This window comes from Schistocerca gregaria, chromosome 2 (genome assembly GCF_023897955.1).
Source record: "Schistocerca gregaria isolate iqSchGreg1 chromosome 2, iqSchGreg1.2, whole genome shotgun sequence".
NCBI classification, from domain to species: domain Eukaryota; kingdom Metazoa; phylum Arthropoda; class Insecta; order Orthoptera; family Acrididae; genus Schistocerca; species Schistocerca gregaria.
The window spans coordinates 707912367-707925501 of NC_064921.1; the positions used below are offsets into that span (position 1 = coordinate 707912367).

At 42.8% G+C, this 13135-nt stretch overlaps 1 protein-coding gene and 1 non-coding gene across 2 annotated transcripts in view; one reads left to right on the forward strand and one right to left on the reverse strand.

Moving 5' to 3' along the window:
- LOC126334820 (uncharacterized) overlaps nucleotides 1–13135 on the reverse strand; it is a 1262774-nt gene that overhangs the window by 584314 nt on the left and 665325 nt on the right. The gene's annotated exons all lie outside the window — the stretch shown is intronic.
- Trnag-ccc (transfer RNA glycine (anticodon CCC)) lies at nucleotides 3263–3333 on the forward strand. The gene has a single exon. It is a non-coding gene; the product is annotated as a tRNA-Gly (tRNA).

Below are 13135 nucleotides of genomic sequence, written 5' to 3' on the forward strand. Positions count from 1 at the left end.
CCTCTTTATCAAGGACGTTATTTTTTCTTGGAAACCATTTCGTGCTGCTCTTGACAGGATAAGTTCAGTAATTCCGAATGAAATTCTTCATTGTCCTGTGATACGAAATAAACTGCCCACTTTTCATGAGCCAAAAAGCTTTCCAAAGGGCAGACTCCACATTTCCTTTGTTGCATGAATTTCGTGAAATTTTGCTACTGATTAAAGAATTCAGTGTCATCCACCTCTGCGTTTTTGCAATGCAAAAATCTGTCGGTTTTGCTGCTTGTTCTCGCTTTGGAATACCATCCAATGCTATCCACTGAAAGTGCTTTAATTGGGTGCTAAATCTGCAGGACAAAGATGTGAAGTAGTCTTTGGACATAACGTACATATTACTCACGTTTGCTCTAAATTCTTTCATCTGTTTTTGATGGGTCTCTGATGATAGTCTTAAAATTCAGAGAAATTTGACTGGACGTTCGTGTCATTGGCTTGTAACAAGCTTTAGTTGTGCGTTCTCTACTTCATCGTTAAAAAACATAACAGAATCCGGACAGGTGGGGCTTGTATATATTTGACAACCGGACGCCTGACTACACTATATTTGACATAATAGATCTGTACGCAAAAATGAGTATGAAATTTAAATCGATGTGTAACCACCCGCAACTGTGCAGTTCTTTTGTGATCCGAACTAAACCGGAAGTCACTAGTTTTGATAACATATGTGACAGCTTGCTGGTTATGCTCTACATGTTGACATCATATTGAAGCATGCGATTGTTTTGAGGCTCGGTGACGGTAAGACGACGATGAAATCTACAACTTACTATTGCACTAGCAAAAAACTGTTTAAGAAACATGCGCTACAAAAAATTAATCACGCACGCGAATTATGGTCGCTGAGAGGTTGCTGCTGTTGCCGTGTAGTCTGTTCAAATAAGGTTTGCACTTACGCGGCACATTTTTGCTGTAATTTGCAACATTTACTCCAGGCTAAAAAATAATGCACTTTTCATTTGTTGTTTATTTCTAACAGTTTAAAATATAAAATATGTACTTTAAAAAGATTCAAGCATGAGACTGTGTGCTGAGAATTTAGAGGAAAACATTATTGCCCTCTTAAACTTTCCCGGCGATTTGATGACATCTCGTGGAAATCGGGCAGAAAACCCGATTTCCACGAGATGTCATTATTGCCCTCTTTAAAATGGTCAGTTGGCCATAGTCTTTACGAAAAACATAGCGCTTCAATTTACTGGACTGAACTGAACTGCTGGAAATGAGAAGTAAGGAGCCAGGGTGTTTTGCAGACGTGTAGGACGGAGGATTTGGGGAAATGGGTCCGGAATGGGACTGGGTGGATTTCCTGGTCACGTGGGAGTTGCCTGTTGGATTTCTTGGTCGGGTGGGTGGCGGCCGTTAGAGTTCAACGATTCGTGACGGTAGGGCGGGTGGTTGACATTAAAATACGATACAATTTTTAACGTTGCTGATCCGCCAGAAAAAGACGGGTGTAAAAGTCTAACAAGAAACCAGGATGTTTATTTGCACGAAAGACACATTGTATTGTTATTTTCCAGTCGCGGTGTGTGTGAGTGTTAGGGGGGGGGGGGGGGGGAGAGGGGGGTGGATGTGTGTGTGCGTGTGTTTGGAAGTATTATTATTTTCCAGTCGCGGTGTGTGTGTGAGTGTTGGGGGGGGGGGGGGGGCGGGAGAGGGGGCGGAAGTGTGTGTGTGTGTGTGTGTGTGTGTGTGTGTGTGTGTGTTTGGAAGACGGGGGTGCACTGTTTCGCAAATGCCGCGCGCCACTAACGGCCGCTGATGCCTGCAGTGGTGCCGCCTGGAGGCGGCTGACTGAACTGCGTGATCGCGTCGCCAGGCTCGTGTCGCGCACACTCAGAATTCCCATGCAGGCGCCGGAAGGGGGGCGCTAAATCACGGCCGCGCCGATTACGACAGCCATTACGGAGGACGGTTATTGGCTCGTAATAACGGCGCCAATACGCATGTGAGGGCAGGCGGAAAACGTACATGGCGCCGGGCACGGCTATCTGGGAAATATCAGACGGATGGACACGATCAGAATTGTATCAACATCGGACACCACATTCATGTTACAATAAAGGGCTAATTTCAATATGTATGATACATATAATGCCATGTAATTACTTATATCGCAATACTCACGGAATATATGCGCTTCAAGCCTCATTTTTCATCCACTCACCTGAAAATAGAGGTAAAATGAAATTAGGTATGCTGTCTATACAGAATGTAATACGACAGATACAGTAAAAATGCGGTTCAACTGTTCTTTTTTTAGACTAGAATTAAATTCAGTTTCATTTTTATGGGAGACAGATACCAAGAAGATCAAACACAATGAATTTCAGTTTTGACTAGTTGAGTATCACTTACATTAGAAGGAATTTACAATGTATCCATGTAATATGGAAATGTTTAAGATCTGCGATTTTTATGAAATCAGTCACTTTTTACTAATGTTATTAGCACGACGCGTTTAAGTAGTATGTTGCCATTATCAGATGCTTTGCAGTTACATCATGTACTACATTAATTTGAAGGGTAATGACGTTCATTTGCTGGGTGTGCCAGTGGGGTTATGTAGCGGTAAGGAAATATAGCCCTGTACTGAAAGATACGTTTTTGGTGTTTACCTAAAGTAAGTTGGTAGCTTAAATTATTCCAGCAGTAGATATTATTTCATAAAGATCACAAAAGAATTAGTATTTAGTTATCAAATACAGTAATTAAACAAATAAAGAATAAGGACTTTTTCTTTTTGTAATCTTGCCTCACACTTTTTCCCTTTCGATATGCTGCGTCACGCCGTTTCACGCCGGCAAGTTTGGGGTTTGACTGCTGACGGTATTCTTTTACATTAAATCTAGACTGATAGTGAGATGTATATTTAAGGGCAAACACGAAGGGAGGATATATTACATATGGTCCACACTTGAGAAGGTTAGAGAAGTAGATGTTAAAGCAGGGTCTGATGTGTCCTTAAGAATGTTGCAGAATGGCAAATCATAATTCTAGTGTCCAATCATACGAGTGAACAAACGAATATATGTATTCCTGACGTTCGACGATACGTTTATATATCCTTCATCCATTTTAATAATGATTCTCCGGACGGCCACAACCTCTTGGAAAACAAGAAAAAAGAAATTAGAACACATATTGATAATCTTACACTAAAAACAACATGTTACATTCTGGTTATATACATTGTGGCTAGATTCTAGAAAACGTGGCACTGCTGGTGTAGTGGTATCATGCAAGATTCCCATTCTTGCGACCCGGGTTCGATTCCCGGGCAGTGCACTTATTTTAACTTTGTATAGCTATTCTTCATTGACTAAAATTATTTCCAGTAACAGCTTTTTAGATATGCCGATGTAATTAGTAAGTACTGAAGTGCCTAATGTAAAATTTACATACCTACGATATTGAAACGAACTTAAATAAAAATTAACGTTCTCGTAATTTTGACGAAACTGCTAGAAGAGTATATAGGAATTCTATTGATACAAATCTGAAGATAATCAAATTGTACAGTTTTTTTTTTTTTTTGTAGAAGGGACGGAGCTGGAAATCCATGGAGAAGTGGACATTACTCTTCTCGGTACACTAAGCAGACGTTCCTGTTATTCGATATCAACACTATTAATATATTTGTTTTAAACGCACGCACGTAGGTTGTTCTGTTCTGATAAGACGAGGACGTCCATCCGATCTAGCGCAATTTATTATAAATCTCAGTGTTATTGCAATTTTAAGTGAATGTAGTTTGCGCTTCACAAAAGGACTTTACAAATCCGTAAATTGAACTCCAGAGATGAATCAAATTTTGACAAAGAGGTGGCAGCTTGATGAGAAATCGAGATAAACACACACAGACACACACACACACACACACACCAGCTACAACACGTCTTTAGACTTTAGAGTCCTCCATACATCTCTCAATCTAAAGTTACTCTCTACCTCTGTCTATCTAAAGTTATTCAAACTCATTTCCCATAACACCCTGAACCAGCGATCGCTATAGTATATGCTGTAATAAATCATCCTTTCATTCTCATTGACTGCGGGTCACCAACTGGCGTCAAATTGAAAGACCGGCTCCTGGCGAACGGTCTGCCCGACGGGGGTCCCCAGCCATACAATTAAATAAAGTTTTTGATGATGCCATTTTTTTACCGTCCGTGTAAGTCATTACCCACCCACCCATGCGAACACACAAGCGGCTAGCTGCAGTACTTTTCCAAGTATTTGATCCATAGAGTCATAGATCAACCGCTTTTACCATAATTAATTTTTATAGGAATGTAGCCCCCAAGTAACAGATATATTTTTTTTTGCACGCCTAGATTCAATACCAAAAAGTAATCTAAAAGTTTCAAATGAATCTTTGCTTTCAGTTTAGTTCCCATGACAGTTTTTACTGCTTTCTTCAAGTTAGTGTTGCGGGGATATTACACTTAAAGCACCCCTTTTCCACATGCGACCGAACATTATTTGTTACGATTTTTAGAAGGTGAGTACTCGAATCAAGATATGTACACAAGTTTATGTTGGTGAACGGATATGTTGTCCGTTTAATACAACGACATTGCACAAGTATGGGGAATTGTTCCCCGATTTTTGCGATTGATACACAGTGGCATTAATAAGTTGCAAGTTACCGCCATCACGGCGACTCCCGTTAAAATTAAATCTTTGTGTAATTAAAGCCAGCCTTCACCTCCAGGTATGCTATCTGCAAGATGAAGTTGTCAGAAAAATGTCACCAGAGCCTGGAGAACTAAAATCCCGAAATGGTACTTCCTGAAGTTCTTGCAAAAGGCCCAGCTACGTTGGTCATAAAAAGTAATGACACACTGGTGCCCTGACTTTTTTTTAACAGCGGTTTTAAATAGGACCTGCGAAGAGCAGTCGCCAGCCACGTGTAACTGATGTCTGAGAGAACAACACGTGCCATTGTATCGAAGGTTATTGGAGTGCTTAACTCTTAGTAGCTTAAAGAAGGTTAACAGTATCGAATGAGCCAGTACGAGGGTTGCCCAGAAAATAATGCACCGCATTTTTTTTTTCTCACTCGAAAACAATGCTACGAATGCGAAACATTGTGTATGTATTATTTGAAGTTTCCTGAGTGAGCGCGCTACGTTTCGGTCACATCCGACAGATAGGGTAGCTGCAGGACAGTTTGAAAATGACATTTGTAGATTATATACGTTACAAGCAACGTACCGTCATTGAATTTCTCACTGCAGAGAAAGAAACTGTGGGGAATGTTGACAAACGCTTGTGCAAAGTCTACGGAGCATCTGCTGTCGACAGAAGTACAGATAGTCGCTGGGGACAGAGGGTGAGATCATTAGAAGGCGGTTCGACGGAGCTACGCGGTTTGCAGCGGTCGGGGAGACCATCAACGGCTGTCGCGCCTGACCTAGCCCCCCCTCGGACTTCCACTTGTTTGGGCTATTAAGGGATGCAATTCATGGAAGACATTTTGAGGACGATGAAGTGGTGATTCACACAGTGAAGCACTGGTTCCGCCACCAGGACAAGGATTGGTACCGACAATGCGTACACGCCCCTGTTTCACGCTGGAGGCTGGCCGTAGAACGGAATGGAGATTACGTGGAAAAACAGGGTATGTAGATAACACACCATTCTTTCGTTCATTATGTTCAATAAAGAATTGTTAAAGAAAATGCGGTGCATCACTTTCTGGGCAACCCTCGTATTTTAATCATCTTAATTCTCGGTAGTCGCAGTAACTCGTTTAGCTAAAGTAAATACGAAAGTACGTTGATCGCCAAGTTACCTGGTCATCCATGTCACTCTCAGCAACATAAAAAGAATGGCATTTTTGTAGGTTGAAAAGTAACGCACATTAGCTTGTTGAACGCGACCTAAGTGACTGAGAAATGACTGCATTGAACCAGTGTATTTTGAGTAGTGGAAGTATGGAGACGTGTTTACTGCTGTGTCAACGCGAGTAAAACAGCCTGCTGTTATCGAATTTTTTAACTGCTTAAAATGTGACTCCCAGTGAGATTCATCGTCGTTTAAAGGCTGTTTATGGCGACGATGCTGTTGGTTGCTCTACTGTAAATCGGTGGGTACTAAAATTTCGTGGTTGCGAGCCTGGAAAAGTCACAATTGTTGGTGAAACGGGTAGCGGAAGGCCAATCACTATCACAGCCGATAAACATTGCATAATCATTGACGATTTAATTCAAATGGGCGAATCGCCGTAACGTGAACCATATTGGAATAACCAAGGAACGTGTCGGCTTCATTATTGAACAATTAGGATACCGTAGAATCCACGCACGATGGCTACAACGCCGTTTCACAGAAGAGAAAAACAGCGTGGAGTGGAATGCTGCGAGCAACTTTTGACGAGGACCTCCTTTTGAATATTGTGACCGGAGACGAGTCATGGATCCATCATTACGACCCAGAAGAGGAAAGACTGCGCGCTCAGTATCGACATCCGTTTTCTCCTCAGGCGAGAAAGTTCAAAACACAATCACTCACAAAAAAATCTTTTGTCTGTGTTCTGGGATGCTCACCGAGTTTATGTAACCTATAATCTGGTACGAGGGGCGACGGCAAATTGTTCTCAGTACAGAGAGACTGTAAAATATCTCAGATGGTAAATTTGTCGTATTATAGGCAGCGTGGTGCCAATAACCTTACTATTTGACAACTCTAGTCCACACACCTCACACGTAACTAAAGAGACTCCATGATTTCGCACCCTCTTTCCTCCTCCGATCTTGCGCCTTGCGATTTTTACTTTTTACTCTACTCATGAGAGACCTCAAGGGTTATCATTACACCGTGGACAATGAGGTGAAGGCAGTTGTCAAGTCTTGGATTCGAGAAAAATGAGAAGGATTTTTCATTGAAGGAATGAAAAACAACTTGTTACAGTTGAGAGAAATGTGTTATTCTTAACGGCGACTATGTTGAAAAATAAATATATGAGTTTGAAGTTTAAGAACTGGCCTTCAATATACTTTTTGTCTGATCTTCCTTATTGTTTTCGTTCCTGTTCTACAAGCATGTGTACCTTACTTTTCAGCCTATCCTCGTATTAGACGAAATCTCCTTCGCTCGCCTCTTTATCTGGTGTCTTTCTTTATTTATTGTGCTTTGTAATTTCCAGTTAACCGGGCAACGACTGCCTAATTTATATTATGTGCATGTGGAACCACACCCTTTGGTACTTTCCTCCTCCATCTTCTACCTCTTACTCTTCTCTTTCTTCTTCTTCTTCTTCTTCTACGGCTTGCATAGGACCTCAGGTAACCCCTTCATGGACTGAATTTGCTATTTCTCCTTCTAATACCTCTTCATCATTCCTCTTCTGTTCTCCTGCTCTTTTTCGGCCATCATCAGTGTCTTCTTCTCTTGTCTGCTCCGACTCTGTGCATCCTTTTCCTGTACGGTTCAGTGTCGTTGGCTTCTACGATATTAGTCGGAGTGTACCTTCCACTTTGACCTCAATACAGACCAATCCTCCTTTAGCTCAACAACCCACTTCCTTCCTGTCTTTTCTCTTGTCCCCCTGTTGTTTCCCATACTCTTGTCGTAATTCTAACTGTATTCACCCGGATCACATACCCCGCAACTCTTTTCAGTCATATTTCTCCTGTTATTGTCCTCATGCTCCGGTACAGTTCTTCCCCAGAACTTCCCATCGATGTCTCACTGCCTCTTTTAGAGCCCAGTGTTTTCCTCAGTTTTTCTCTCTTCTTTTTCTGTCTGTTTTGCACCACATCTTCCTAGTGTAATCTTCTCTGCCTGTGATACTTATTTCAGTGTGATTACATTTGTCAAACAGCGTGCTTCTTCGTACAGTAGAACCCCTCTAATCCGTCATCTTCGGGACCGGGACTGTGGTCGGAACGAGAAAAAGGTCGGATTATCCGAAAAATCTAACATTCATCGCAAAAAATATAAAAAGACTGTTAGTACAAAAAATTAAACTATTTAAGAACTAAAAGATGTCTACAGTAATATAAAAAGATGTTTTTTACACAGTGTTAAACAGTATATTAACTAAAATACGTCTACACACACTGTAATATGTATTGGTTTTAAAAGGAAAAACGACACACAAATTACAGTACTGTACTGTACATAATAACGTATAAACGATATATACTGTAAACTAAAAAATGTTTATAGCACTGTGTATTTTTTTTACAAAGAAATAAACTACTGTATGTATAAACTAATAAATGATTATACTGTATGCATTGTTTTTACAGTAAAAACGAAAAGAAATTACTTGGAAAAAAGTCGGGGATACATTTTTGACCAGTTTTCCAGGGATCAATCCAGCCTTCACTGGCAGCAAATTTACTTTCGGCTTCCAGTTTTTTGTGCAAAACTATCGCTTTTTCTTTGAGAATTGGCCCGGATATTGGAGTTCCTTTCCTTCTTTCTTGACAAAACCACATCCACAATGTGTGATCAAGCAGCTCAGGTTTAGGCTTTTTTAATGTTTTGCAGTTCTTCAGAGTATTTTCACCATCAATCGTAACTGTATAGGAGTCAATGTCTTTCCGATTCTTTCTCCAATCCTTAATTGTCGTAACACCCACATTCACTTTCTTTGCAATTTTTTGGAGCGAATCTCCTTCGTCCAGACTTTTTAGCACTGCTAATTTTTCATTTAGTGAGAGAGGTACGTGTTTACGTTCGAATCCAGGCATGTTCGAAAACAGACAACTGTACACACAGTGAATCTACAGTAATAAGTACGATAGAGAACACGGAATAAAGCAAACAACGAAGTTTTTTAATCCCACCAAAGGATAAAACTGCACAATAACGTACAGTATAACAATATGCATAGCGATAGACCCCGCAACAATGTTCCGACAGGCGTCCAGTCAGTGACAAGCCGGAACAGGCTCGGAGCCTCAGCATGGTCGGACTAACCGGAGTGCCGGACCATCCAAGGTCGGATTAGAGGGGTCCTACTGTATATGTAATTAAAAATTTCAGTCCATCTGTTTGAATCCTAATACGACTGTTGTTTGAGCAGTGTTGTGAGCTCCCATCTGTGTTTCGTTTCTTGTAGTAGGCTTACTCCTCTTAACTGTGATGAAACGAATGTCTGGGGTTAATTACGCCAGACAGCAGTAAATGAAATCTAATGTCTAGCAGCAGGTCTCATTCTAGCAAGACCTGACAACACGTGGGAGAGAATACCGCCAATTTGTCTAGCAGGAGGTCTCATTGTAACAGGACCTGACAGAACGTGGGAGAGAATACTGCCAGTTTGTTGGCCATAACGAGGACAGGTGGGGTCCACTGCAGATGGAAAACGCCTTACCAGCACAGCTAAAGAGAAGAGACCACCTGACAAAAGCTTACGAAACAGGAGGAACAATGTGCACCTGGGAAATCGAAACTGTTCGCCAGAATAAAGAAGGAAAGCACAGGAAATGTATTTTCTGATGGCAAACAGTGTCGCTCGGTGGGCAAAAAGTGTCAACCCAGCGCAAAGAACACATCAGTACCGAGAAGCAAACGAGAAAGGAACAAAGCTGGAGGCGTGAGGTCGTCAGCTGGATAACAGCATACAAGTTGAGGAAGATTTATTGGCTATGAAAACTTAATGACGTAAGATACAAAGCACAGTCGTAAAGGGTCTGTCGTAACTGTTTCTGCTCTTTCCTACACAGAAACAATAGCAGAGCGGCAACGACCAGAAACAAAATGAAGCTCGGGGCCAGTGACGGGGTTTCTCACGCTGCGACCGCTGTTGCTGTGTGGTGAAGGACATAAAGTTCCTCACCTCCGTCGCAGCAGGGGAAGTTAATGAAAGCAATCAATCTCCGCCTCTTAGTGCCATGATTTATCGCAGCCACTGGGAACGTTCCTCGGCCCTGAGGTTAAGCCGTTCTTGCAAACAACTTTTTGTACGGTGCTGTGGCTGCGAGAGAGAAAACTCCAGCAAAATTGTATCCTCACGTTATGTGAAGACGAAGCCTAGTAGATGTAAGATAGATACTGCGTACAGGAAAATTAAGGAGACGTTTGGAGATAATGGAATCACCTGCATGAATATCAAGATCTCGGATGGAAAACCAGCCCTACGCAAAGTAGGGAAAGCATGTGGAAGGAGCATATAGAGGGTCTATACAAGGGCGATGTACTTGAGGGCAATATTACGGAAATGGAGGAGGACGCAGATGAAAATGAGATGGGAAATTGATTCTGCGAGAAGACGCTTGTCGATACTACTGACACCCTTGGGAAAAGCAGCCATGAAGAAATCATCCGTCTGGTGTGCAAGATGAAATGCCATCGGACTTTTAAGAGGAACATAATAATTCCAATTCTAATGAAAGCAGTTGCTGACCGATGTGAATATTAAAGGACAACCAGTTTAATAAGTCATGGTTTAAAAATACTAACACGGATCCCTTACAGCAGACTGGAAAAACTGGTAGAAGCCAACGGGGAAGATCAGTTTGGATTCCGGAGAAATGTAAGAACATTAGAGGTAATACTGACACTACGACGTCTCTTAGAAGATACGTTAAGGAAAGAAAAACCTACGTTTATAGCATTTGTAAACTTAGAGAAAACTTTTGACAGTGTGGACTTAAAAACTCCCTTTTAAATTCTGAGGGTAGCAGGGCTACAATACAGCGAGATAAAAGCTATTTACAACTTGTACAGAAACCAGACGGTAGTAATAAAAGTCGAGGGGCTTGGAAGGAAAGCAATGGTTGAGAAGAGAGCGAGACAGAGTTGTAACCTATCCCCGATATTATTCAACCTGGACATTGAGCAAGCAGTAAAGGAAACTAAAGAAAAATTTAGAATAGGAATTAATGTTCAGGTAGAAAAAAAAATCCATGTGGTTTGACGATGACAACGGAATGGGCTGTGTCTTGAAAGGAGGATATGAGATGAACATCAATAAAAGCAAAGCAAAACAAATACAATGTAATTTTGTCGAATTAAATTGGATGACACTGAGGGAATTAGATTAGGAAACGAGACACTAAAATCGGGAGATTAGTTTTGCTATATAGTGATCACATGCTATGAAGAAAGAACACTTGTTCAGAGTGCAAGAGTAATTATTCAGTATACTACCGCTGGTTGTCAAAAGCGAACTTGAGACACCTTTCAGCTACGACCGAGCAGCCAGAAGAACTGAGTGGACGAGAAAAGCAGGCCGAATGAAGTCACTATTGCTTCACGGTGGTAGGCGGGCGCTAACTTGTTTTTGTTTCCGGGGTGAAGTGCTGGTAGCAGGAAAACACTAGCCGGCCTGGTTCGCATGAATAAACTCTAACCATCAGTATGCTTGGAAGTTCTCTGACGGTATCCTGGTCTGTACATAATGTCGAGCTATTGCGCCAGTGCCAGCCTCGAACTTTGAGACGATGATGCAGCCACCCACCTACTGTGGAATTAGGCTCCAGAAGCTAGAGGCATCCACTTGAGCTGAAGATTGTATGCAGACTACCTGGCATCTTCACGCCACCCAGTCCCCTGTTGGGTGACTACCTCCTGAGCCTCCTGGAGACTTCCAGCTGCCTTGTGAGAGGTCTATTAGAGTCCGGACTGATTGCTGCCTGCTACCTTACCACTAGAGTCTCGTCCTTAAAGACCGTTTTCTCGCTGACCACCACCCGGGGCGGGCAAATGCCTTCGACATCGATCATGAAGCGGGCTACGGTTTCAGTACTGTCCCTGTGCTGTATTCCGGGACCCGAGGTCGGCAAGCAACCTGGACGGGGTTGTCATTCATCACCCGTGGCGCAAGGTTTCTGCAGATAGTGTCATCCTGCTTACATAAACGAGTTACGCTGCCTATGCAAGCGACTGCGCAGGCGCACCTGCTCATTGAGCTGTGCGGCTCACGATGTCACCTCGGGGTCAATAGCCACCCGTTCAGCGGCGACAACATTTCCGCACTCAACACGAATAAAAGTGTGATTCAACCAGAGATGTCGACGCTCGCTTGCAGTGACCCCCACCACTCTCAACGCACGTCCAGACGAAGGAAGCGGTGACTCATCCTGGCCTTTGCGCAGCCGTTTCCTCTGCCACTGTTGGGTCACCACGCGGCCACAACAGTCTGGTGTCAGATGTATCTACTGCACCGCCGGCTGCTGCCATTCGCCGAGAGGACTCCCCGACTGCGCCGTAACTGCCAGCTATGGCTTGCGGTTTAAATAGTACAAGTTTGGTGAGAGGTCTTTACATTTTTGTAGCCTCGGTTCTGTTACTCTTGTTTGTGGTCATGGTGGATAGCGCAGAAATGCATAAAAATTAGCAGATATGGTTTGAGAAAGCAGAGGGACCTGAGAACTTGTCACATTTTAAAGGGAGTTGTCGAGTACTATCTGAGTCCATACGACACCAAAATTGTTGGTGCAGAGTGGTGTCCCTTACAGCAGACCATGCTTTCCCTAAATGAAATTCAAGTTAATCCTCTGGCTGGCTCTTGCAAGGTAAAATCCTTCAGCTGTTCAGCACATACCACGCACTGAACGCCATAATTTGGAAGAAAGCAAAAGACTGGCGAATGATGCGTTTGCGCACTAACGAAACAAGTTGGCGCGGATAGCTGACCTGTTTCACATTACTTCATATTTCTGTGAAGTCTTGTTGTGCATAAGCGACATTGCCTACTTGATAACTTTATTTTGCCCATATGCTGAGGACGAAACTGAAGACTGCCCCTACGTTGGTACATCTACATCTACATACATACTCCGCAATTCACCATACGGTGCGTGGCGGCGGAAACCTCGTACCAAAAAAATGGCTCTCAGGACTATGCGACTTAACTTCTGAGGTCATCAGTCGCCTAGAACTTAGAACTAATTAAACCTAACTAATCGAAGCACATCACACAGATCCATGCCCGAGGCAGGATTCGAACCTGCGACTGTGGCGGTCGCCCGGCTCCACACTGTAGCGCCTAGAACTGCACTGGCACTCCGGCCGGCCTCGTACCACAACTAGCACCTTCTCACCGTGTTCCACCCCTAAACAGACGAGGGAAAAATGACTGCCTATATGCCTCTGTACGAGCCCTAATCTCTCTTATCTTTGTGGT